Raw genomic sequence first — 26708 nt, 5'->3', positions numbered from 1 at the left:
TGAAGTGAATACGAGGTATACATGACACTTCGCAATGAATATTATATCTTATCATGAAACCTAGAAGTGAGATGCGATATCGCGTTCTAAGAAGCATTAGAACTCTATCGGTACGATACGTAGACATCTGCAAACGCTGTATCCTAGCATGGAAGTGTCGCATTTACATTCTTTTGAAGTGAATACGAGGTATACATAACACTCTACAATGAATATTATATCTTATCACGAAACATAGAAGTGAGATGCGATATCGCGATTTAAGAAGCGCAAGAATTCTATTGCTATGATACGTAGACATCTGCAAACGCTATTTCCTAGCATGGAAGTGTCGCATTTACATTCTTTTGAAGTGAATACGAGATATACATGACACTTCGCAATGAATATTATATCTTGTCATGGAACATATGAATAAGGTACTATATCGCGTTTTGAGAAGCATTAGAACTCTATTGCTAATATACGTAGACATCTGCAAAACTCTAATTCCTAGCATGGACATGTCGCACTTACATTACACTGAAGTGAATACGAGATATACATAACATTACACAATGAATATTATATCTTATTACGAAACATAAAAATGAAATACGACATCTCGTTTTAAGAAGCATTAGATCCCTATTGCTACGATACGTAGACATCTGCAAACGCTGTTTCCTAGCATGGAAGTGTCGCGTTTACATTCTTTTGAAGTGAGTACGGGGTATACACAACAATCTACAATGAATATTATATCTTATCACGAAACATAGTAGTGAGATGCGATATCGCGATTTAAGAAGCGCTAGAACTCTATTGCTACGATGCGTAGACATCTGGAAATGTTATTTCCTAGCAAGGAAGTGTCGCATTTACATTCTTTTGAAGTGAATACGAGGTATACGTAACACTCCACAATGAATATTATATCTTACCACGAGACATAGGAATGAAATGCGGCATCTCATTTTAAGAGGCATTAGAACTCTATTGCTACGATACGTAGATATCTGCAAACGCTATTTCCTAGCATGGAAGTGTCATATTTACAATCCTTTGAAGTGAATACGAGGTATACATGACACTTCGCAATGAATATTATATCTTATCATGAAACATAGAAGTGAGATGCGATATCGCGTTCTAAGAAGCATTAGAACTCTATCGGTACGATACGTAGACATCTGCAAACGCTGTATCCTAGCATGGAAGTGTCGCATTTACATTCTTTTGAAGTGAATACGAGGTATACATAACACTCTACAATGAATATTATATCTTATCACGAAACATAGAAGTGAGATGCGATATCGCGATTTAAGAAGCGCAAGAATTCTATTGCTATGATACGTAGACATCTGCAAACGCTATTTCCTAGCATGGAAGTGTCGCATTTACATTCTTTTGAAGTGAATACGAGATATACATGACACTTCGCAATGAATATTATATCTTGTCATGGAACATATGAATAAGGTACTATATCGCGTTTTGAGAAGCATTAGAACTCTATTGCTAATATACGTAGACATCTGCAAAACTCTAATTCCTAGCATGGACATGTCGCACTTACATTACACTGAAGTGAATACGAGATATACATAACATTACACAATGAATATTATATCTTATTACGAAACATAAAAATGAAATACGACATCTCGTTTTAAGAAGCATTAGATCCCTATTGCTACGATACGTAGACATCTGCAAACGCTGTTTCCTAGCATGGAAGTGTCGCGTTTACATTCTTTTGAAGTGAGTACGGGGTATACACAACAATCTACAATGAATATTATATCTTATCACGAAACATAGAAGTGAGATGCGATATCGCGATTTAAGAAGCGCTAGAACTCTATTGCTACGATGCGTAGACATCTGGAAATGTTATTTCCTAGCAAGGAAGTGTCGCATTTACATTCTTTTGAAGTGAATACGAGGTATACGTAACACTCCACAATGAATATTATATCTTACCACGAGACATAGGAATGAAATGCGGCATCTCATTTTAAGAGGCATTAGAACTCTATTGCTACGATACGTAGATATCTGCAAACGCTATTTCCTAGCATGGAAGTGTCATATTTACAATCCTTTGAAGTGAATACGAGGTATACATGACACTTCGCAATGAATATTATATCTTATCATGAAACATAGAAGTGAGATGCGATATCGCGTTCTAAGAAGCATTAGAACTCTATCGGTACGATACGTAGACATCTGCAAACGCTGTATCCTAGCATGGAAGTGTCGCATTTACATTCTTTTGAAGTGAATACGAGGTATACATAACACTCTACAATGAATATTATATCTTATCACGAAACATAGAAGTGAGATGCGATATCGCGATTTAAGAAGCGCAAGAATTCTATTGCTATGATACGTAGACATCTGCAAACGCTATTTCCTAGCATGGAAGTGTCGCATTTACATTCTTTTGAAGTGAATACGAGATATACATGACACTTCGCAATGAATATTATATCTTGTCATGGAACATATGAATAAGGTACTATATCGCGTTTTGAGAAGCATTAGAACTCTATTGCTAATATACGTAGACATCAGCAAACGTTATTTCGTAGCAAGGAAATGTCGCACTTACATTCCATTGAAGTGAATACGAGGTATACATAACATTTCACATGGAATATTATATCTTATTACGAAACATAGAAATTAAATAACACATCTAGTTTTAAGAAGCATTGAACTCTATTGCTACGATACGTAGACATCTGCAAACGCTATTTCCTAGCATGGAAGTGTCGCATTTACATTCTTTTGAAGTGAGTACGAGGTATACATAACACTCCACAATGAATATTATATCTTATCACGAAACATAGGAATGAAATGCGGCATCTCGTTTTAAGAAGCATTAGAACTCTATTGCTACGATACGTAGACATCTGCAAACGCTATTTCCTAGCAAGCAATAGTCGCATTTACATTCTTTTGAAGTGAATACAAGGTATACATGACCATTCGCAATGAATATTATATCTTATCACGAAAAATAGAAATGAGATGCGATATCGCGATTTAAGTAGCATTAGAACTCTATTGCTACGATACGTAGACATCTGAATACGCTATTTCCTAGCAAGCAGTAGTCGCATTTACATTCTTTTGAAGTGAATACGAGGTATACATGACACTTCGCAATGAATATTGTATCTTATCATGAAACACGGAAGAGGGGTGCGATATCGCGTTTTAAGAAGCATTAGAACTCTACGGTCTCGATGCGGAGACATCTGCAAACGCTATTTCCTAGCAAGCAGTAGTCGCACTTACATTCTTTTGTAGTGAATACGAGGTGTACATGACACTTCGCAATGAATACTATATCTTATCACGAAACATAGAAATGAGATGCGATATCGCGATTTAAGTTATTAGAACTCTATTGCTACGATACGTAGACATATGAATAAGCTATTTCCTAGGAGGAAAGTGTTGCATTTACATTCGTTTGGATAGAATACGAGGTATACATGACACTTCGCAATGAATATGATATCTTATCATGAAACAATGAAGCGAGATGCGATATCGCGTTTTAAGAAGCTTTAGATCTCTATGGCCTCGATGCGGAGACATCTGCAATCGCTATTTCCTAGCATGGAAGTGTCGCATTTACATTCTTTTGAAGTGAGTACGAGGTATACATAACACTCCACAATGAATATTATATCTTATCACGAAACATAGGAATGAAATGCGGCATCTCGTTTTAAGAAGCATTAGAACTCTATTGCTACGATACGTACAAATCTGCAAACGCTATTTCCTAGCATGGAAGTGTCGCATTTACAATCTTTTGAAGTGAATACGAGGTATACATGACACTTCGCAATAAATATTATATCTTATCATGAAAGATAGCAGTGAGATGCGATATCGCGTTTTAAGAAGCATTAGAACTCTATTGCTACGATACGTAGACATCTGCAAACTCTATTTCCTAGCATGGACATGTCGCACTTACATTCCACTGAAGTGAATACGAGGTATACATAACACTACACAATGAATATTATATCTTATTACGAAACATAGAAATGCAATGCGACATCTCGTTCTAAGAAGCATTAGAACTCTATTGCTACGATACGTTGACATCTGCAAACGCTATTTCCTAGCATGGAAGTGTCGCATTTACATTCTTTTGAAGTGAATACGAGTTATTCATGACACTTCGCAATAAATATTATATCTTATCATGAAAGATAGCAGTGAGATGCGATATCGCGTTTTAAGAAGCATTAGAACTCTATTGCTACGATACGTAGACATCTGCAAACGCTATTTCCTAGCATGGAAGTGTCGCATTTACATTCTTTTGAAGTGAATAAGAGATATACATGACACTTCGCAATGAATATTATATCTTATCATGAAACATAGGAATGAGGTGCTATATCGCGTTTTGAGAAGCATTGGAACTCTATTGCTACGATACGTAGACATCTGCAAACTCTATTTCCTAGCATGGACATGTCGCACTTACATTCCACTGAAGTGATTACGAGGTATACATAACACTACACAATGAATATTACATCCTACTACGAAACATAGAAATGAAATACGACATCTCGTTTTAAGAAGCATTAGAACCCTATTGCTACGATACGTAGACATCTGCAAACGCTATATCCTAGCATGGAAGTGTCATATTTACATTCTTTTGAAGTGAATACGAGGTATACATTACACTTCGCAATGAATATTATATCTTATCATGAAACATAGGAATGAGGTGCTGTATCGCGTTTTGAGAAGCATTAGAACTCTATTACTACGATACGTAGACATCTGCAAACTCTATTTCCTAGCATGGACATGTCGCACTTACATTGCACTGAAGTGAATACGAGGTATACATAACACTACACAATGAATATTATATCGTATTACGAAACATAGAAATGAAATACGACATCTCGTTTTAAGAAGCATTAGAACCCCATTGATACGATACGTAGACATCTGCAAACGCTATTTCCTAGCATGGAAGTGTCATATTTACATTCTTTTGAAGTGAATACGAGGTATACATGACACTTCGCAATGAATATTATATCTTATCATGAAACATAGGAATGAGGTGGTATATCGCGTTTTGAGAAGCATTAGAACTCTATTACTACGATACGTAGACATCTGCAAACTCTATTTCCCAGCATGGACATGTCGCACTTACATTCCACTGAAGTGAATACGAGGTATACATAACACTACACAATGAATATTATATCGTGTTACGAAACATAGAAATGAAATACGACATCTCGTTTTAAGAAGCATTAGAACCCTATTGATACGATACGTAGACATCTGCAAACGCTATTTCCTAGCATGGAAGTGTCATATTTACATTCTTTTGAAGTGAATACGAGGTATACATGAGACTTCGCAATGAATATTATATCTTATCATGAGACATAGGAATGAGGTGCTACATCGCGTTTTGAGAAGCATTAGAACTCTATCGCTACGATACGTAAACATCTGCAAACACTACTTCCTAGCATGGAAGTTTCGCATTTACATTCTTTTGAAGTGAATATGAGATATACATTACACTTCGCAATGAATATTATATCTTATCATGAAACATAGGAATGATTTGCGATATCTCGTTTTGAGAAGCATTAGAACTCTATTGCTACGATACGTAGACATCTGCAGACGCTATTTCCTAGCATGGACATGTCGCACTTACATTCCACTGAAGTGAATACGAGGTATACATAACACAACACAATGAATATTATATCGTATTACGAAACATAGAAATGTAATACGACATCTCGTCTTAAGAAGCATTAGAACCCTATTGATACGATACGTAGACATCTGCAAACGCCATTTCCTAGCATGGAAGTGTCATATTTACATTCTTTTGAAATGCATGCGAGGTATACATGACACTTCGCAATCAATATTATATCTTATCATGAGACATAGGAATGAGGTGCTACATCGCGTTTTGAGAAGCATTAGAACTCTATCGCTACGATACGTAGACATCTGCAAACACTATTTCCTAGCATGGAAGTTTCGCATTTACATTCTTTTGAAGTGAATACGAGATATACATTACACTTCGCAATGAATATTATATCTTATCATGAAACATAGGAATGATTTGCGATATCTCGTTTTGAGAAGCATTAGAACTCTGCTACGATACGTAGACATCTGCAAACGCTATTTCCTCGCATGGATGTGTCGCATTTACATTCTTGTGATGTGAATACGATGTATACATGACACTTCGCAATGAATATTATACCTTAACACGAAACATAGAAATGAGATGCGATATCGTGATTTAAGAAGCACTAGAACTTCATTGCTACGATACGTAGACATCTGCAAACAATATTCCCTAGCAAGGAAGTGTCGCACTTACATACTTTTGAAGTGAATACGAGGTATACATAACACTACACAATGAATATTACATCTTACTACGAAACATAGAAATGAAATACGACATCTCGTTTTAAGAAGCATTAGAACCCTATTGCTACGATACGTAGACATCTGCAAACGCTATATCCTAGCATGGAAGTGTCATATTTACATTCTTTTGAAGTGAATACGAGGTATACATGACACTTCGCAATGAATATTATATCTTATCATGAAACACGGAAGAGGGATGCGATATCGCGTTTTAAGAAGCATTAGAGCTCTACGGTCTCGATGCGGAGACATCTGCAAACGCTATTTCCCAGCAAGCAGTACTCGCATTTACATTCTTTTGAAGTGAATACGAGGTATACATGACACTTCGCAATGAATATTATATCTTAACATGAAACACAGAAGAGGGATGCGATATCGCGATTTAAGTAGCATTAGTACCCTTTTGCTACGATACGTAGACATCTGAAAACGCTATTTCCTAGCAAGGAAGTGTCGCATTTACATTCGTTTGGAGAGAATTCGAGGTATAGATGACACTTCGCAATGAATATTATATCTTATCATGAAACATAGAAGAGAGATGGGATATCGCGTTTTAAGAAGCATTAGAACTGTATTGCCTAGACGCTTAGACATCTGCAGACGCTATTTCCTAGCATGGCAGTGTCGCACTTACATTCTTTTGTAGTGAATACGACGTGTACATGACACTTCGCAATGAATACTATATCTTATCACGAAACATAGAAATGAGATGCCATATCGCGATTTAAGTTATTAGAACTCTATTGCTACGATACGTAGACATATGAATAAGCTATTTCCTAGGAGGGAAGTGTTACATTTACATTCGTTTGGATAGAATACGAGGTGTACATGACACTTCGCAATGAATATGATATCTTATCATGAAACATAGAACTGAGATGCGATATCGCGATTTAGGAAGCATTAGATCTCTATTGCTACGATACGTAGACATCTGCAAACGCTACTTCCTAGCATGGAAATACTGCATTTACATTCTTTTGAAGTTAATACGAGGTATACATGACACTTCGCAATGAATATTATATCTTATCAGGAAACATAGAAGTGAGATGCGATATCGCGATTTATGAAGCATTAGAAATCTATTGCTAATATACGTAGACATCTGCAAACTCTATTTCCTAGCAAGGAAGTGTCGCATTTACATTCTTTTGAAGTGAATACGAGGTATACATGACACTTCACAATGAATATTATATCTTATCATGAAACATAGCAGTGAGATGCGATGTTGCGTTTTAAGGAGCATTAGAACTCTGTTGCTACGATACGTAGACCTCTGGAAACGCTATTTCCTAGCATGGAAATGCCGCATTTACATTCTTTTGAAGTTAATACGAGGTATACGTGACACTTCGCAATGGATACTATATCTTATCGAGAAACATAGAAATGAGATGCGACATCTCGTTTTAGGAAGTATTAGAACTCTATTCTTTCGATACGTGGTCATCTGGAAACGCTATTTCCTAGCATGCAAGTGTCGCATTTGCATTCTTTTGAAGTGAATACGATGTATTCATGACACTTCGCAATGAATATTATATCTTATCATGAATCATAGAAATGAAATGCGACATCTCGTCGTAAGAAGCATTAGAACTCTCTTACTATGATACGTAGACATCTGCAAACCCTATTGCCTAGCAAGGAAGTGTCGCATTCACATTCTTTTGAAGTGAATACCAGGTATACATGACACTTCGCAATGAATATTATATCTTTTCTCGAAACATAGAAGTGAGATGCGATATCGCGATTTAAGGAGCGTTAGAACTCTATTGCTACGATGGGTAGACATCTGCAAATGTTATTTCCAAGCAAGCAAGTGTCGCATTTACATCCTTTGAAGTGAATACGAGGTATACATAACACTCCACAATGAATATTATATCTTATCTCGAAACATAGAAGTGAGATGCGATATCGCGATTTATGAAGCATTAGAAATCTATTGCTAATATACGTAGACATCTGCAAACTCCATTTCCTAGCAAGGAAGTGTCGCATTTACATTCTTTTGAAGTGAATACGAGGTATACTTGACACTTCACAATGAATATTATATCTTATCATGAAACATAGCAGTGAGATGCGATGTTGCGTTTTAAGGAGCATTAGAACTCTATTGCTACGATACGTAGACCCCTGGAAACGCTATTTCCTAGCATGGAAATGCCGCATTTACATTCTTTTGAAGTTAATACGAGGTATACATGACACTTCGCAATGGATACTATATCTTATCGAGAAACATAGAAATGAGATGCGACATCTCGTTTTAGGAAGTATTAGAACTCTATTCTTTCGATACGTGGTCATCTGGAAACGCTATTTCCTAGCATGCAAGTGTCGCATTTGCATTCTTTTGAAGTGAATACGATGTATTCATGACACTTCGCAATGAATATTATATCTTATCATGAAATATAGAAGAGAGATGTGATATCGCGTCTTAAAAAGCATTACAATCCTATTGCCTCGATGGGGAGATATCTGCAAACGCTATTTCCTAGCATGGAAGAGTAGCATTTACATTTTTATGAAGTGAATACGAGGTGTACATGACACCTCGCAATGAATATTATGTCTTATCACAAAACATAGAAATGAGATGCGATATTGCGATATAAGTAGCATTAGAACTCTATTGCTACGATACGTAGACAGCTGCGAACGCTATTTCCCAGCAAGCAATAGTCGCATTTACATTCTTTTAAATTGAATACGAGGTATACATGACACTTCGCAATGAATATTATATCTTATCATGAAACATCGAAGAGAGATGCGATATCGCGTTGTAAGAAGCACTAGAACTCTATGGCCTCGATGCGGAGACATCTGCAAACGCTATATCCCAGCATGGAAGTGTCGCACTTACATTCTTTTGAAGTGAATACGAGGTATACATGACACTTCGCAATGAATATTATACCTTATCACGAAATATATAGATGAGATGCGATATCGCGATTTAAGTAGCATTAAAACTTTATTGCTACGATACGGAGACATCTGCAAACGCTATTTCCTAGCAAGCAATAGTCGCATTTACAATCTTTTGAAGTGAATACGAGGTATTCATGACACTTCGCAATGAATATTATATCTTATCACGAAACATAGAAATGAGATGCGATATTGCGATTTAAGTAGCATTAGAACTCTATTGCTACGATACGTAGACATCTGAAGAAGCTATTTCCTAGCAAGGAAGTGTTGCATTTACATTCGTTTGGAAAGAATATGAGGTATACATGACACTTCGCAATGAATATTATACCTTATCATGAAACATAGAAGAGAGATGCGATATCGCGTTTTAAGAAGCATTAGAACTGTATTGCCTAGACGCTTAGACATCTGCAGACGCTATTTCCTAGCATGGCAGTGTCGCACTTACATTCTTTTGTAGTGAATACGAGGTGTACATAACACTTCGCAATGAATATTATATCTTATCATGAAATATAGAAGAGAGATGTGATATCGCGTCTTAAAAAGCATTACAATCCTATTGCCTCGATGGGGAGATATCTGCAAACGCTATTTCCTAGCATGGAAGAGTAGCATTTACATTTTTATGAAGTGAATACGAGGTGTACATGACACCTCGCAATGAATATTATGTCTTATCACAAAACATAGAAATGAGATGCGATATTGCGATATAAGTAGCATTAGAACTCTATTGCTACGATACGTAGACAGCTGCGAACGCTATTTCCCAGCAAGCAATAGTCGCATTTACATTCTTTTAAATTGAATACGAGGTATACATGACACTTCGCAATGAATATTATATCTTATCATGAAACATCGAAGAGAGATGCGATATCGCGTTGTAAGAAGCACTAGAACTCTATGGCCTCGATGCGGAGACATCTGCAAACGCTATATCCCAGCATGGAAGTGTCGCACTTACATTCTTTTGAAGTGAATACGAGGTATACATGACACTTCGCAATGAATATTATACCTTATCACGAAATATATAGATGAGATGCGATATCGCGATTTAAGTAGCATTAAAACTTTATTGCTACGATACGGAGACATCTGCAAACGCTATTTCCTAGCAAGCAATAGTCGCATTTACAATCTTTTGAAGTGAATACGAGGTATTCATGACACTTCGCAATGAATATTATATCTTATCACGAAACATAGAAATGAGATGCGATATTGCGATTTAAGTAGCATTAGAACTCTATTGCTACGATACGTAGACATCTGAAGAAGCTATTTCCTAGCAAGGAAGTGTTGCATTTACATTCGTTTGGAAAGAATATGAGGTATACATGACACTTCGCAATGAATATTATACCTTATCATGAAACATAGAAGAGAGATGCGATATCGCGTTTTAAGAAGCATTAGAACTGTATTGCCTAGACGCTTAGACATCTGCAGACGCTATTTCCTAGCATGGCAGTGTCGCACTTACATTCTTTTGTAGTGAATACGAGGTGTACATGACACTTCGCAATGAATACTATATCTTATCACGAAACATAGAAATGAGATGCGATATCGCGATTTAAGTTATTAGAACTCTATTGCTACGATACGTAGACATATGAATAAGCTATTTCCTAGGAGGGAAGTGTTACATTTACATTCGTTTGGATAGAATACGAGGTGTACATGACACTTCGCAATGAATATGATATCTTATCATGAAACATAGAACTGAGATGCGATATCGCGATTTAGGAAGCATTAGATCTCTATTGCTACGATACGTAGACATCTGCAAACGCTACTTCCTAGCATGGAAATACTGCATTTACATTCTTTTGAAGTTAATACGAGGTATACATGACACTTCGCAATGAATATTATATCTTATCAGGAAACATAGAAGTGAGATGCGATATCGCGATTTATGAAGCATTAGAAATCTATTGCTAATATACGTAGACATCTGCAAACTCTATTTCCAAGCAAGGAAGTGTCGCATTTACATTCTTTTGAAGTGAATACGAGGTATACATGACACTTCACAATGAATATTATATCTTATCATGAAACATAGCAGTGAGATGCGATGTTGCGTTTTAAGGAGCATTAGAACTCTGTTGCTACGATACGTAGACCTCTGGAAACGCTATTTCCTAGCATGGAAATGCCGCATTTACATTCTTTTGAAGTTAATACGAGGTATACGTGACACTTCGCAATGGATACTATATCTTATCGAGAAACATAGAAATGAGATGCGACATCTCGTTTTAGGAAGTATTAGAACTCTATTCTTTCGATACGTGGTCATCTGGAAACGCTATTTCCTAGCATGCAAGTGTCGCATTTGCATTCTTTTGAAGTGAATACGATGTATTCATGACACTTCGCAATGAATATTATATCTTATCATGAATCATAGAAATGAAATGCGACATCTCGTCGTAAGAAGCATTAGAACTCTCTTACTATGATACGTAGACATCTGCAAACCCTATTGCCTAGCAAGGAAGTGTCGCATTCACATTCTTTTGAAGTGAATACCAGGTATACATGACACTTCGCAATGAATATTATATCTTATCTCGAAACATAGAAGTGAGATGCGATATCGCGATTTAAGGAGCGTTAGAACTCTATTGCTACGATGGGTAGACATCTGCAAATGTTATTTCCAAGCAAGCAAGTGTCGCATTTACATCCTTTGAAGTGAATACGAGGTATACATAACACTCCACAATGAATATTATATCTTATCTCGAAACATAGAAGTGAGATGCGATATCGCGATTTATGAAGCATTAGAAATCTATTGCTAATATACGTAGACATCTGCAAACTCCATTTCCTAGCAAGGAAGTGTCGCATTTACATTCTTTTGAAGTGAATACGAGGTATACTTGACACTTCACAATGAATATTATATCTTATCATGAAACATAGCAGTGAGATGCGATGTTGCGTTTTAAGGAGCATTAGAACTCTATTGCTACGATACGTAGACCCCTGGAAACGCTATTTCCTAGCATGGAAATGCCGCATTTACATTCTTTTGAAGTTAATACGAGGTATACATGACACTTCGCAATGGATACTATATCTTATCGAGAAACATAGAAATGAGATGCGACATCTCGTTTTAGGAAGTATTAGAACTCTATTCTTTCGATACGTGGTCATCTGGAAACGCTATTTCCTAGCATGCAAGTGTCGCATTTGCATTCTTTTGAAGTGAATACGATGTATTCATGACACTTCGCAATGAATATTATATCTTATCATGAATCATAGAAATGAAATGCGACATCTCGTCGTAAGAAGCATTAGAACTCTCTTACTATGATACGTAGACATCTGCAAACCCTATTGCCTAGCAAGGAAGTGTCGCATTCACATTCTTTTGAAGTGAATACCAGGTATACATGACACTTCGCAATGAATATTATATCTTATCTCGAAACATAGAAGTGAGATGCGATATCGCGATTTAAGGAGCGTTAGAACTCTATTGCTACGATGGGTAGACATCTGCAAATGTTATTTCCAAGCAAGCAAGTGTCGCATTTACATCCTTTGAAGTGAATACGAGGTATACATAACACTCCACAATGAATATTATATCTTATCTCGAAACATAGAAGTGAGATGCGATATCGCGATTTATGAAGCATTAGAAATCTATTGCTAATATACGTAGACATCTGCAAACTCCATTTCCTAGCAAGGAAGTGTCGCATTTACATTCTTTTGAAGTGAATACGAGGTATACTTGACACTTCACAATGAATATTATATCTTATCATGAAACATAGCAGTGAGATGCGATGTTGCGTTTTAAGGAGCATTAGAACTCTATTGCTACGATACGTAGACCCCTGGAAACGCTATTTCCTAGCATGGAAATGCCGCATTTACATTCTTTTGAAGTTAATACGAGGTATACATGACACTTCGCAATGGATACTATATCTTATCGAGAAACATAGAAATGAGATGCGACATCTCGTTTTAAGAAGTATTAGTACTCTATTCTTTCGATACGTGGTCATCTGGAAACGCTATTTCCTAGCAAGGAAGTGTCGCATTTACATTCTTTTGAAGTCAATACGAGGTATTCATAACACTCCACAATGAATATTATATCTTATCACGCAACATAGAAATGAAATGCGACATCTCGTTTTAAGTAGCATTAGAACCCTATTGCTACGATACGCAGACATCTGCAAAGGCTATTTCCTAGCGTGGAAGTGTCGCATTTACATTCTTTTGAAGTGAATACGAGGTATACATAACACTCTACAATGAATATTATATCTTATCACGAAACATGGAAGTGAGATGCGATATCGCGATTTAAGAAGCGCAAGAATTCTATTGCTACGATACGTAGACATCTGCAAACGCTATTTCCTAGCATGGAAGTGTCGCATTTACATTCTTTTGAAGTGAATACGAGATATACATGACACTTCGCAATGAATATTATATCTTGTCATGGAACATATGAATAAGGTACTATATCGCGTTTTGAGAAGCATTAGAACTCTATTGCTAATATACGTAGACATCTGCAAAACTCTAATTCCTAGCATGGACATGTCGCACTTACATTACACTGAAGTGAATACGAGGTATACATAACATTACACAATGAATATTATATCTTATTACGAAACATAAAAATGAAATACGACATCTCGTTTTAAGAAGCATTAGATCCCTATTGCTACGATACGTAGACATCTGCAAACGCTGTTTCCTAGCATGGAAGTGTCGCATTTACATTCTTTTGAAGTGAGTACGGGGTATACACAACAATCTACAATGAATATTACATCTTATCACGAAACATAGAAGTGAGATGCGATATCGCGATTTAAGAAGCGCTAGAACTCTATTGCTACGATGCGTAGACATCTGGAAATGTTATTTCCTAGCAAGGAAGTGTCGCATTTACATTCTTTTGAAGTGAATACGAGGTATACGTAACACTCCACAATGAATATTATATCTTACCACGAGACATAGAAATGAAATGCGGCATCTCATTTTAAGAGGCATTAGAACTCTATTGCTACGATACGTAGATATCTGCAAACGCTATTTCCTAGCATGGAAGTGTCATATTTACAATCCTTTGAAGTGAATACGAGGTATACATGACACTTCGCAATGAATATTATATCTTATCCTGAAACATAGAAGTGAGATGCGATATCGCGTTCTAAGAAGCAGTAGAAGGCTATTGCTACGATACGTAGACATCTGCAAACGCTATTTCCTAGCATGGAAGTGTCGCATTTACATTCTTTTGAAGTGAATGCGAGGTATACGTGACACTTCGCAATGAAAATTATATCTTATCATGAAACGTAGAAGTGAGATGCGATATCGCGTCTTAGGAAGCATTAGAACTCTATTGCTACGATACGTAGTCATCTGCAAACGCTATTTCCTAGCATGGAAGTGTCGCATTTACATACTTTTGAAGTGAATACGAGGTATACATGACACTTCGCAGTAAATATTATATCTTATCACGAAACATAGGAATGAAATGCGGCATCTCGTTTTAAGAAGCATTAGAACTCTATTGCTACGATACGTACACATCTGCAAACGCTATTTCCTAGCATGGACATGTCGCACTTACATTCCACTGAAGTGAATACGAGGTATACATAACACTACACAATGAATATTATATCTTATTACGAAACATAGAAATGCAATGCGACATCTCGTTCTAAGAAGCATTAGAACTCTATTGCTACGATACGTTGACATCTGCAAACGCTATTTCCTAGCATGGAAGTGTCGCATTTACATTCTTTTGAAGTGAATACGAGGTATACATGACACTTCGCAATAAATATTATATCTTATCATGAAAGATAGCAGTGAGATGCGATATCGCGTTTTAGGAAGCATTAGAACTCTATTGCTACGATACGTAGACATCTGCAATCTCTATTTCCTAGCATGGACATGTCGCACTTACATTCCACTGAAGTGAATACGAGGTACACATAACACTACACAATGAATATTACATCTTACTACGAAACATAGAAATGAAATACGACATCTCGTTTTAAGAAGCATTAGAACCCTATTGCTACGATACGTAGACATCTGCAAACGCTATATCCTAGCATGGAAGTGTCATATTTACATTCTTTTGAAGTGAATACGAGGTATACATGACACTTCGCAATGAATATTATATCTTATCATGAAACATAGGAATGAGGTGCTATATCGCGTTTTGAGAAGTATTAGAACTCTATTACTACGATACGTAGACATCTGCGAACGCTATTTCCTAGCATGCAAGTGTCGCATTTACATTCTTTTGAAGTGAATACGAGGTATACATGACACTTCGCAATGGATATTATATATTATTATGAAACATAGAAATGAGATGCTACATCTCGTTTTAAGAAGTATTAGAACTCTATTCTTTCGATACGTGATCATCTGGAAACGCTATTTCCTAGCAAGGAAGTGTCGCACTTACATTCTTTTGAAGTGAATACGAGGTATACATAACACTCCACAATGAATATTATATCTTATCACGAAACATAGAAATGAAATGCGACGTCTTGTTTTAAGTAGGATTAGAACTCTATTGCTACGATACGTAGACATCTGCAAACGCCATTTCCTAGCATGCAAGTGTCGCATTTGCATTCTTTTGAAGTGAATAGGATGTATTCATGACACTTCGCAATGAATATTATATCTTATCATGAAACATAGAAATGAAATGCGACATCTCGTTGTAAGAAGCATTAGAACTCTCTTACTACGATACGTAGACATCTGCAAACCCTATTGCCTAGCAAGGAAGTGTCGCATTCACATTCTTTTGAAGTGAATACCAGGTATACATGACACTTCGCAATGAATATTATATCTTATCTTGAAACATAGAAGTGAGATGCGATATCGCGATTTAAGGAGCGTTAGAACTCTATTGCTACGATGGGAAGACATCTGCAAATGTTATTTCCAAGCAAGCAAGTGTCGCATTTACATCCTTTGAAGTGAATACGAGGTATACATAACACTCCACAATGAATATTATATCTTATCACGAAACATAGAAATGAAATGCGACATCCCGTTTTAAGTAGCATTACAACTCTATTGCTACGATACGTAGACATCTGCAAAGGCTATTTCCTAGCACGGAAGTGTCGCATTTACATTCTATTGAACTGAATACGAGGTATACATAACACTCCACAATGAATATTATATCTTATCTCGAAACATAGAAGTGAGATGTGATATCGCGTTTTAAGAAGCATTAGAGCTCTATTGCTACGATACGTAGACATCTGCAAACGCTATTTGCTAGCATGGAAGTGTCGCATTTACATTCTGTTGAAGTGAATACGAGGTATACATGACACTTCGCAATGAATATTATGTCTTATCTCGAAACATAGAAGTGAGATGCGACATCTCGTTTTAAGAAGCATTAGAGCTCTGTTGCTACGGTTCGTAGACATCTGCAAACGCTATTTCCTAGCATGGAAGTGTCGCATTTACATTCTGTTGAAGTGAATACGAGGTATACATGACACTTCGCAATGAATATTATGTCTTATCATGAAACATAGACATGAAATGCGACATCTCATTTTAAGAAGCAGTAGAACTCTCTTGCTACGATACGTAGACATCTGCAAACGCTATTTCCTAGCATGGAAGTGTCGCATTTACATTCTTTTCAAGTGAATACGAGGTATACATGACACTTCGCAGTGGATATTATATATTATTATGAAACATAGAAATGAGATGCTACATCTCGTTTTAAGAAGTATTAGAACTCTACTGCTACGATACGTAAACATCTGCAAACGCTATTTCCTAGCATGGAAGTGTCATATTTACATTCTTTTGAAGTGAATGCGAGGTATACATGACACTTCGCAATGAATATTATATCTTATCATGAAACATAGATGTGAGATGCGATATCGCTTTCTAAGAAGCATTAGAACTCCATTGCTACGATACGTAGACACCTGCAAACGCTATTTCCTAGCATGGAAGGGTCGCATTTACATTCTGTTGAAGTGAATACGAGGTATACATGACACTTCGCAATGAATATTATGTCTTATAATGAAACATAGAACTGAGATGCGATATCGCGATTTAAGAAGCATTAGATCTCTATTGCTACGATACGTAGACATCTGCAAACGCTACTTCCTAGCATAGAAATACTGCATTTACATTCTTTTGAAGTTAATACGAGGTATACATGACACTTCGCAATGAATATTATATCCTATCTCGAAACATAGAAGTGAGATGCGATATCGCGATTTATGAAGCATTAGAAATCTATTGCTAATATACGTAGACATCTGCAAACTCTATTTCCTAGCAAGGAAGTGTCGCATTTACATTCTTTTGAAGTGAATACGAGGTATACATGACACTTCACAATGAATATTATATCTTATCATGAAACATAGCAGTGAGATGCGATGTTGCGTTTTAAGGAGCATTAGAACTCTATTGCTACGATACGTAGACCCCTGGAAACGCTATTTCCTAGCATGGAAATGCCGCATTTACATTCTTTTGAAGTTAATACGAGGTATACATGACACTTCGCAATGGATACTATATCTTATCGAGAAACATAGAAATGAGATGCGACATCTCGTTTTAAGAAGTATTAGAACTCTATTCTTTCGATACGTGGTCATCTGGAAACGCTATTTCCTAGCAAGGAAGTTTCGCATTTACATTCTTTTGATGTCAATACGAGGTATTCATAACACTCCACAATGAATATTATATCTTATCACGCAACTTAGAAATGAAATGCGACATCTCGTTTTAAGTAGCATTAGAACCCTATTGCTACGATACGCAGACATCTGCAAAGGCTATTTCCTAGCATGGAAGTGTCGCATTTACATTCTTTTGAAGTGAGTACGAGGTATACATGACACTTCGCAATGAATATTATATCTTATCATGAAACATAGAAGTGAGATGCGATATCGCGTTTTAAGAAGCATTAGAACTCTATTGCTACGATACGTAGACATCTCCAAACGCTATTTCCTAGCATGCAAGTGTCGCATTTACATTCTTTTGAAGTGAATACGAGGTATACATGACACTTCGCAATGGATATTATATATTATTATGAAACATAGAAATGAGATGCTACATCTCGTTTTAAGAAGTATTAGAACTCTATTCTTTCGATACGTGATCATCTGGAAACGCTATTTCCTAGCAAGGAAGTGTCGCACTTACATTCTTTTGAAGTGAATACGAGGTATACATAACACTCCACAATGAATATTATATCTTATCACGAAACATAGAAATGAAATGCGACGTCTTGTTTTAAGTAGGATTAGAACTCTATTGCTACGATACGTAGACATCTGCAAACGCCATTTCCTAGCATGCAAGTGTCGCATTTGCATTCTTTTGAAGTGAATAGGATGTATTCATGACACTTCGCAATGAATATTATATCTTATCATGAAACATAGAAATGAAATGCGACATCTCGTTGTAAGAAGCATTAGAACTCTCTTACTACGATACGTAGACATCTGCAAACCCTATTGCCTAGCAAGGAAGTGTCGCATTCACATTCTTTTGAAGTGAATACCAGGTATACATGACACTTCGCAATGAATATTATATCTTATTATGAAACATAGAAATGAGATGCTACATCTCGTTTTAAGAAGTATTAGAACTCTATTCTTTCGGTACGTGATCATCTGGAAACGCTATTTCCTAGCAAGGAAGTGTCGCACTCACATTCTTTTGAAGTGAATACGAGGTATACATGACACTTCGCAATGAATATTATATCTTATCATGAAACATAGATGTGAGATGCGACATCCCGTTTTAAGTAGCATTACAACTCTATTGCTACGATACGTAGACATCTGCAAAGGCTATTTCCTAGCACGGAAGTGTCGCATTTACATTCTATTGAAGTGAATACGAGGTATACATAACACTCCACAATGAATATTATATCTTATCTCGAAACATAGAAGTGAGATGTGATATCGCGTTTTAAGAAGCATTAGAGCTCTATTGCTACGATACGTAGACATCTGCAAACGCTATTTGCTAGCATGGAAGTTTCGCATTTACATTCATTTGAAGTGAATACGAGGTATACATGACACTTCGCAATGAATATTATATCTTATCTCGAAACATAGAAGTGAGATGCGACATCTCGTTTTAAGAAGCATTAGTGCTCTGTTGCTACGGTTCGTAGACATCTGCAAACGCTATTTCCTAGCATGGAAGTGTCGCATTTACATTCTGTTGAAGTGAATACGAGGTATACATGACACTTCGCAATGAATATTATGTCTTATCATGAAACATAGACATGAAATGCGACATCTCATTTTAAGAAGCACTAGAACTCTCTTGCTACGATACGTAGACATCTGCAAACGCTATTTCCTAGCATGGAAGTGTCGCATTTACATTCTTTTGAAGTGAATACGTGGTATACATGACACTTCGCAATGGATATTATATATTATTATGAAACATAGAAATGAGATGCTACATCTCGTTTTAAGAAGTATTAGAACTCTATTGCTACGATTCGTAAACATCTGCAAACGCTACTTCCTAGCATGGAAATGCCGCATTTACTTTCTTTTGAAGTGAATACGAGATATACATGACACTTCGCAATGAATGTTATATCCTATCATGAAACATGGGAATGAGGTGCTATATCGCGTTTTGAGAAGCATTAGAACTCTATTGCTACGATACGTAGACATCTGCAAACGCTATTTCCTAGCATGGAAGTGTCATATTTACATTCTTTTGAAGTGAATGCGAGGTATACATGACACTTCGCAATGAATATTATATCTTATCATGAAACATAGATGTGAGATGCGATATCGCTTTCTAAGAAGCATTAGAACTCCATTGCTACGATACGTAGACATCTGCAAACGCTATTTCCTAGCATGGAAGGGTCGCATTTACATTCTGTTGAAGTGAATACGAGGTATACATGACACTTCGCAATGAATATTATGTCTTATAATGAAACATAGAACTGAGATGCGATATCGCGATTTAAGAAGCATTAGATCTCTATTGCTACGATACGTAGACATCTGCAAACGCTACTTCCTAGCATAGAAATACTGCATTTACATTCTTTTGAAGTTAATACGAGGTATACATGACACTTCGCAATGAATATTATATCCTATCTCGAAACATAGAAGTGAGATGCGATATCGCGATTTATGAAGCATTAGAAATCTATTGCTAATATACGTAGACATCTGCAAACTCTATTTCCTAGCAAGGAAGTGTCGCATTTACATTCTTTTGAAGTGAATACGAGGTATACATGACACTTCACAATGAATATTATATCTTATCATGAAACATAGCAGTGAGATGCGATGTTGCGTTTTAAGGAGCATTAGAACTCTATTGCTACGATACGTAGACCCCTGGAAACGCTATTTCCTAGCATGGAAATGCCGCATTTACATTCTTTTGAAGTTAATACGAGGTATACATGACACTTCGCAATGGATACTATATCTTATCGAGAAACATAGAAATGAGATGCGACATCTCGTTTTAAGAAGTATTAGAACTCTATTCTTTCGATACGTGGTCATCTGGAAACGCTATTTCCTAGCAAGGAAGTTTTGCATTTACATTCTTTTGATGTCAATACGAGGTATTCATAACACTCCACAATGAATATTATATCTTATCACGCAACTTAGAAATGAAATGCGACATCTCGTTTTAAGTAGCATTAGAACCCTATTGCTACGATACGCAGACATCTGCAAAGGCTATTTCCTAGCATGGAAGTGTCGCATTTACATTCTTTTGAAGTGAGTACGAGGTATACATGACACTTCGCAATGAATATTATATCTTATCATGAAACATAGAAGTGAGATGCGATATCGCGTTTTAAGAAGCATTAGAACTCTATTGCTACGATACGTAGACATCTCCAAACGCTATTTCCTAGCATGCAAGTGTCGCATTTACATTCTTTTGAAGTGAATACGAGGTATACATGACACTTCGCAATGGATATTATATATTATTATGAAACATAGAAATGAGATGCTACATCTCGTTTTAAGAAGTATTAGAACTCTATTCTTTCGATACGTGATCATCTGGAAACGCTATTTCCTAGCAAGGAAGTGTCGCACTTACATTCTTTTGAAGTGAATACGAGGTATACATGACACTTCGCAATGAATATTATATCTTATCATGAAACATAGATGTGAGATGCGATATCGCGTTCTAAGAAGCATTAGAACCCTATTGCTACGATACGTAGACACCTGCGAGCGCTATTTCCTAGCATGGAAGTGTCGCATTTACATTCCATAGAATTGAATACGAGGTATGCATTACACTTCGCAATGGATATTTTATCATATCATGAAACATCGAAATGAGATGCGACATCTCGTTTTAAGAAGTATTAGAACTCTATTCTTTCGATACGTGGTCATCTGGAAACGCTATTTCCTAGCAAGGAAGTGTCGCATTTACATTCTTTTGAAGTCAATACGAGGTATTCATAACACTCCACAATGAATATTATATCTTATCACGCAACTTAGAAATGAAATGCGACATCTCGTTTTAAGTAGCATTAGAACCCTATTGCTACGATACGCAGACATCTGCAAAGGCTATTTCCTAGCATGGAAGTGTCGCATTTACATTCTTTTGAAGTGAGTACGAGGTATACATGACACTTCGCAATGAATATTATATCTTATCATGAAACATAGATGTGAGATGCGATATCGCGTTCTAAGAAGCATTAGAACCCTATTGCTACGATACGTAGACACCTGCGAGCGCTATTTCCTAGCATGGAAGTGTCGCATTTACATTCCATAGAATTGAATACGAGGTATGCATTACACTTCGCAATGGATATTTTATCATATCATGAAACATAGAAATGAGATGCGACATCTCGTTTTAAGAAGTATTAGAACTCTATTCTTACGATACGTGGTCACCTGGAAATGCTATTTCCTAGCAAGGAAGTGTCGCATTTACATTCTTTTGAAGTGAATACGAGGTATACATAACACTCCACAATGAATATTATATCTTATCACGAAACATAGAAATGAAATGCGACGTCTTGTTTTAAGTAGGATTAGAACTCTATTGCTACGATACGTAGACATCTGCAAACGCCATTTCCTAGCATGCAAGTGTCGCATTTGCATTCTTTTGAAGTGAATAGGATGTATTCATGACACTTCGCAATGAATATTATATCTTATCATGAAACATAGAAATGAAATGCGACATCTCGTTGTAAGAAGCATTAGAACTCTCTTACTACGATACGTAGACATCTGCAAACCCTATTTCCTAGCAAGGAAGTGTCGCATTCACATTCTTTTGAAGTGAATACCAGGTATACATGACACTTCGCAATGAATATTATATCTTATCTCGAAACATAGAAGTGAGATGCTATATCGCGATTTAAGGAGCGTTAGAACTCTATTGCTACGATGGGTAGACATCTGCAAATGTTATTTCCAAGCAAGCAAGTGTCGCATTTACATCGCGCATGATATCGCGTTTTAAGAAGCATTAGAGCTCTATTGCTACGATACGTAGACATCTGCAAACGCTATTTGCTAGCATGGAAGTGTCGCATTTACATTCTGTTGAAGTGAATACGAGGTATACATGACACTTCGCAATGAATATTATGTCTTATCTCGAAACATAGAAGTGAGATGCGACATCTCGTTTTAAGAAGCATTAGAGCTCTGTTGCTACGATTCGTAGACATCTGCAAACGCTATTTCCTAGCATGGAAGTGTAGCATTTACATTCTGTTGAAGTGAATACGAGGTATGCATGACACTTCGCAATGAATATTATGTCTTATCATGAAACATAGACATGAAATGCGACATCTCATTTTAAGAAGCACTAGAACTCTCTTGCTACGATACGTAGACATCTGCAAACGCTATTTCCTAGCATGGAAGTGTCGCATTTACATTCTTTTGAAGTGAATACGAGGTATACATGACACTTCGCAATGGATATTATATATTATTATGAAACATAGAAATGAGATGCTACATCTCGTTTTAAGAAGTATTAGAACTCAATTCTTTCGATACGTGGTCATCTGGGAACGCTATTTCCTAGCAAGGAAGTGTCGCATTTACATTCTTTTGAACTGAATACGAGGTATACATGACACTTCGCAATGAATATTATATCTTATCGTGAAACATAGAAGTGAGATGCGATATCGCGTTTTAAGAAGCATTAGTTCACTATTGCTACGATACGTAGACATCTGCAAACAATATTTCCTGGCAAGGAAGTCTCGCATTTACATTCTCTTGAAGTGAACGCCAGGTATACATAACACTCCACAATGAATATTATATCTTATCATGAAACATAGAAGTGAGATGCGATATCTCGTTTTAAGAAGTATTAGAACTCTATTGCTACGATACGTAAACATCTGCAAACGCTACTTCCTAGCATGGAAATGCCGCATTTACTTTCTTTTGAAGTGAATACGAGATATACATGACACTTCGCAATGAATGTTATATCCTATCATGAAACATGGGAATGAGGTGCTATATCGCGTTTTGAGAAGCATTAGAACTCTATTGCTACGATACGTAGACATCTGCAAACGCTATTTCCTAGCATGGAAGTGTCATATTTACATTCTTTTGAAGTGAATGCGAGGTATACATGACACTTCGCAATGAATATTATATCTTATCATGAAACATAGATGTGAGATGCGATATCGCTTTCTAAGAAGCATTAGAACTCCATTGCTACGATACGTAGACATCTGCAAACGCTATTTCCTAGCATGGAAGGGTCGCATTTACATTCTGTTGAAGTGAATACGAGGTATACATGACACTTCGCAATGAATATTATGTCTTATAATGAAACATAGAACTGAGATGCGATATCGCGATTTAAGAAGCATTAGATCTCTATTGCTACGATACGTAGACATCTGCAAACGCTACTTCCTAGCATAGAAATACTGCATTTACATTCTTTTGAAGTTAATACGAGGTATACATGACACTTCGCAATGAATATTATATCCTATCTCGAAACATAGAAGTGAGATGCGATATCGCGATTTATGAAGCATTAGAAATCTATTGCTAATATACGTAGACATCTGCAAACTCTATTTCCTAGCAAGGAAGTGTCGCATTTACATTCTTTTGAAGTGAATACGAGGTATACATGACACTTCACAATGAATATTATATCTTATCATGAAACATAGCAGTGAGATGCGATGTTGCGTTTTAAGGAGCATTAGAACTCTATTGCTACGATACGTAGACCCCTGGAAACGCTATTTCCTAGCATGGAAATGCCGCATTTACATTCTTTTGAAGTTAATACGAGGTATACATGACACTTCGCAATGGATACTATATCTTATCGAGAAACATAGAAATGAGATGCGACATCTCGTTTTAAGAAGTATTAGAACACTATTCTTTCGATACGTGGTCATCTGGAAACGCTATTTCCTAGCAAGGAAGTTTCGCATTTACATTCTTTTGATGTCAATACGAGGTATTCACAACACTCCACAATGAATATTATATCTTATCACGCAACTTAGAAATGAAATGCGACATCTCGTTTTAAGTAGCATTAGAACCCTATTGCTACGATACGCAGACATCTGCAAAGGCTATTTCCTAGCATGGAAGTGTCGCATTTACATTCTTTTGAAGTGAGTACGAGGTATACATGACACTTCGCAATGAATATTATATCTTATCATGAAACATAGAAGTGAGATGCGATATCGCGTTTTAAGAAGCATTAGAACTCTATTGCTACGATACGTAGACATCTCCAAACGCTATTTCCTAGCATGCAAGTGTCGCATTTACATTCTTTTGAAGTGAATACGAGGTATACATGACACTTCGCAATGGATATTATATATTATTATGAAACATAGAAATGAGATGCTACATCTCGTTTTAAGAAGTATTAGAACTCTATTCTTTCGATACGTGATCATCTGGAAACGCTATTTCCTAGCAAGGAAGTGTCGCACTTACATTCTTTTGAAGTGAATACGAGGTATACATAACACTCCACAATGAATATTATATCTTATCACGAAACATAGAAATGAAATGCGACGTCTTGTTTTAAGTAGGATTAGAACTCTATTGCTACGATACGTAGACATCTGCAAACGCCATTTCCTAGCATGCAAGTGTCGCATTTGCATTCTTTTGAAGTGAATAGGATGTATTCATGACACTTCGCAATGAATATTATATCTTATCATGAAACATAGAAATGAAATGCGACATCTCGTTGTAAGAAGCATTAGAACTCTCTTACTACGATACGTAGACATCTGCAAACCCTATTGCCTAGCAAGGAAGTGTCGCATTCACATTCTTTTGAAGTGAATACCAGGTATACATGACACTTCGCAATGAATATTATATCTTATTATGAAACATAGAAATGAGATGCTACATCTCGTTTTAAGAAGTATTAGAACTCTATTCTTTCGGTACGTGATCATCTGGAAACGCTATTTCCTAGCAAGGAAGTGTCGCACTCACATTCTTTTGAAGTGAATACGAGGTATACATGACACTTCGCAATGAATATTATATCTTATCATGAAACATAGATGTGAGATGCGACATCCCGTTTTAAGTAGCATTACAACTCTATTGCTACGATACGTAGACATCTGCAAAGGCTATTTCCTAGCACGGAAGTGTCGCATTTACATTCTATTGAAGTGAATACGAGGTATACATAACACTCCACAATGAATATTATATCTTATCTCGAAACATAGAAGTGAGATGTGATATCGCGTTTTAAGAAGCATTAGAGCTCTATTGCTACGATACGTAGACATCTGCAAACGCTATTTGCTAGCATGGAAGTTTCGCATTTACATTCATTTGAAGTGAATACGAGGTATACATGACACTTCGCAATGAATATTATATCTTATCTCGAAACATAGAAGTGAGATGCGACATCTCGTTTTAAGAAGCATTAGTGCTCTGTTGCTACGGTTCGTAGACATCTGCAAACGCTATTTCCTAGCATGGAAGTGTCGCATTTACATT

Source organism: Xylocopa sonorina, unplaced genomic scaffold, assembly GCF_050948175.1.
Source record: "Xylocopa sonorina isolate GNS202 unplaced genomic scaffold, iyXylSono1_principal scaffold0109, whole genome shotgun sequence".
Classification (NCBI taxonomy): domain Eukaryota; kingdom Metazoa; phylum Arthropoda; class Insecta; order Hymenoptera; family Apidae; genus Xylocopa; species Xylocopa sonorina.
Note: the sequence above shows the minus strand (reverse complement) of the source record.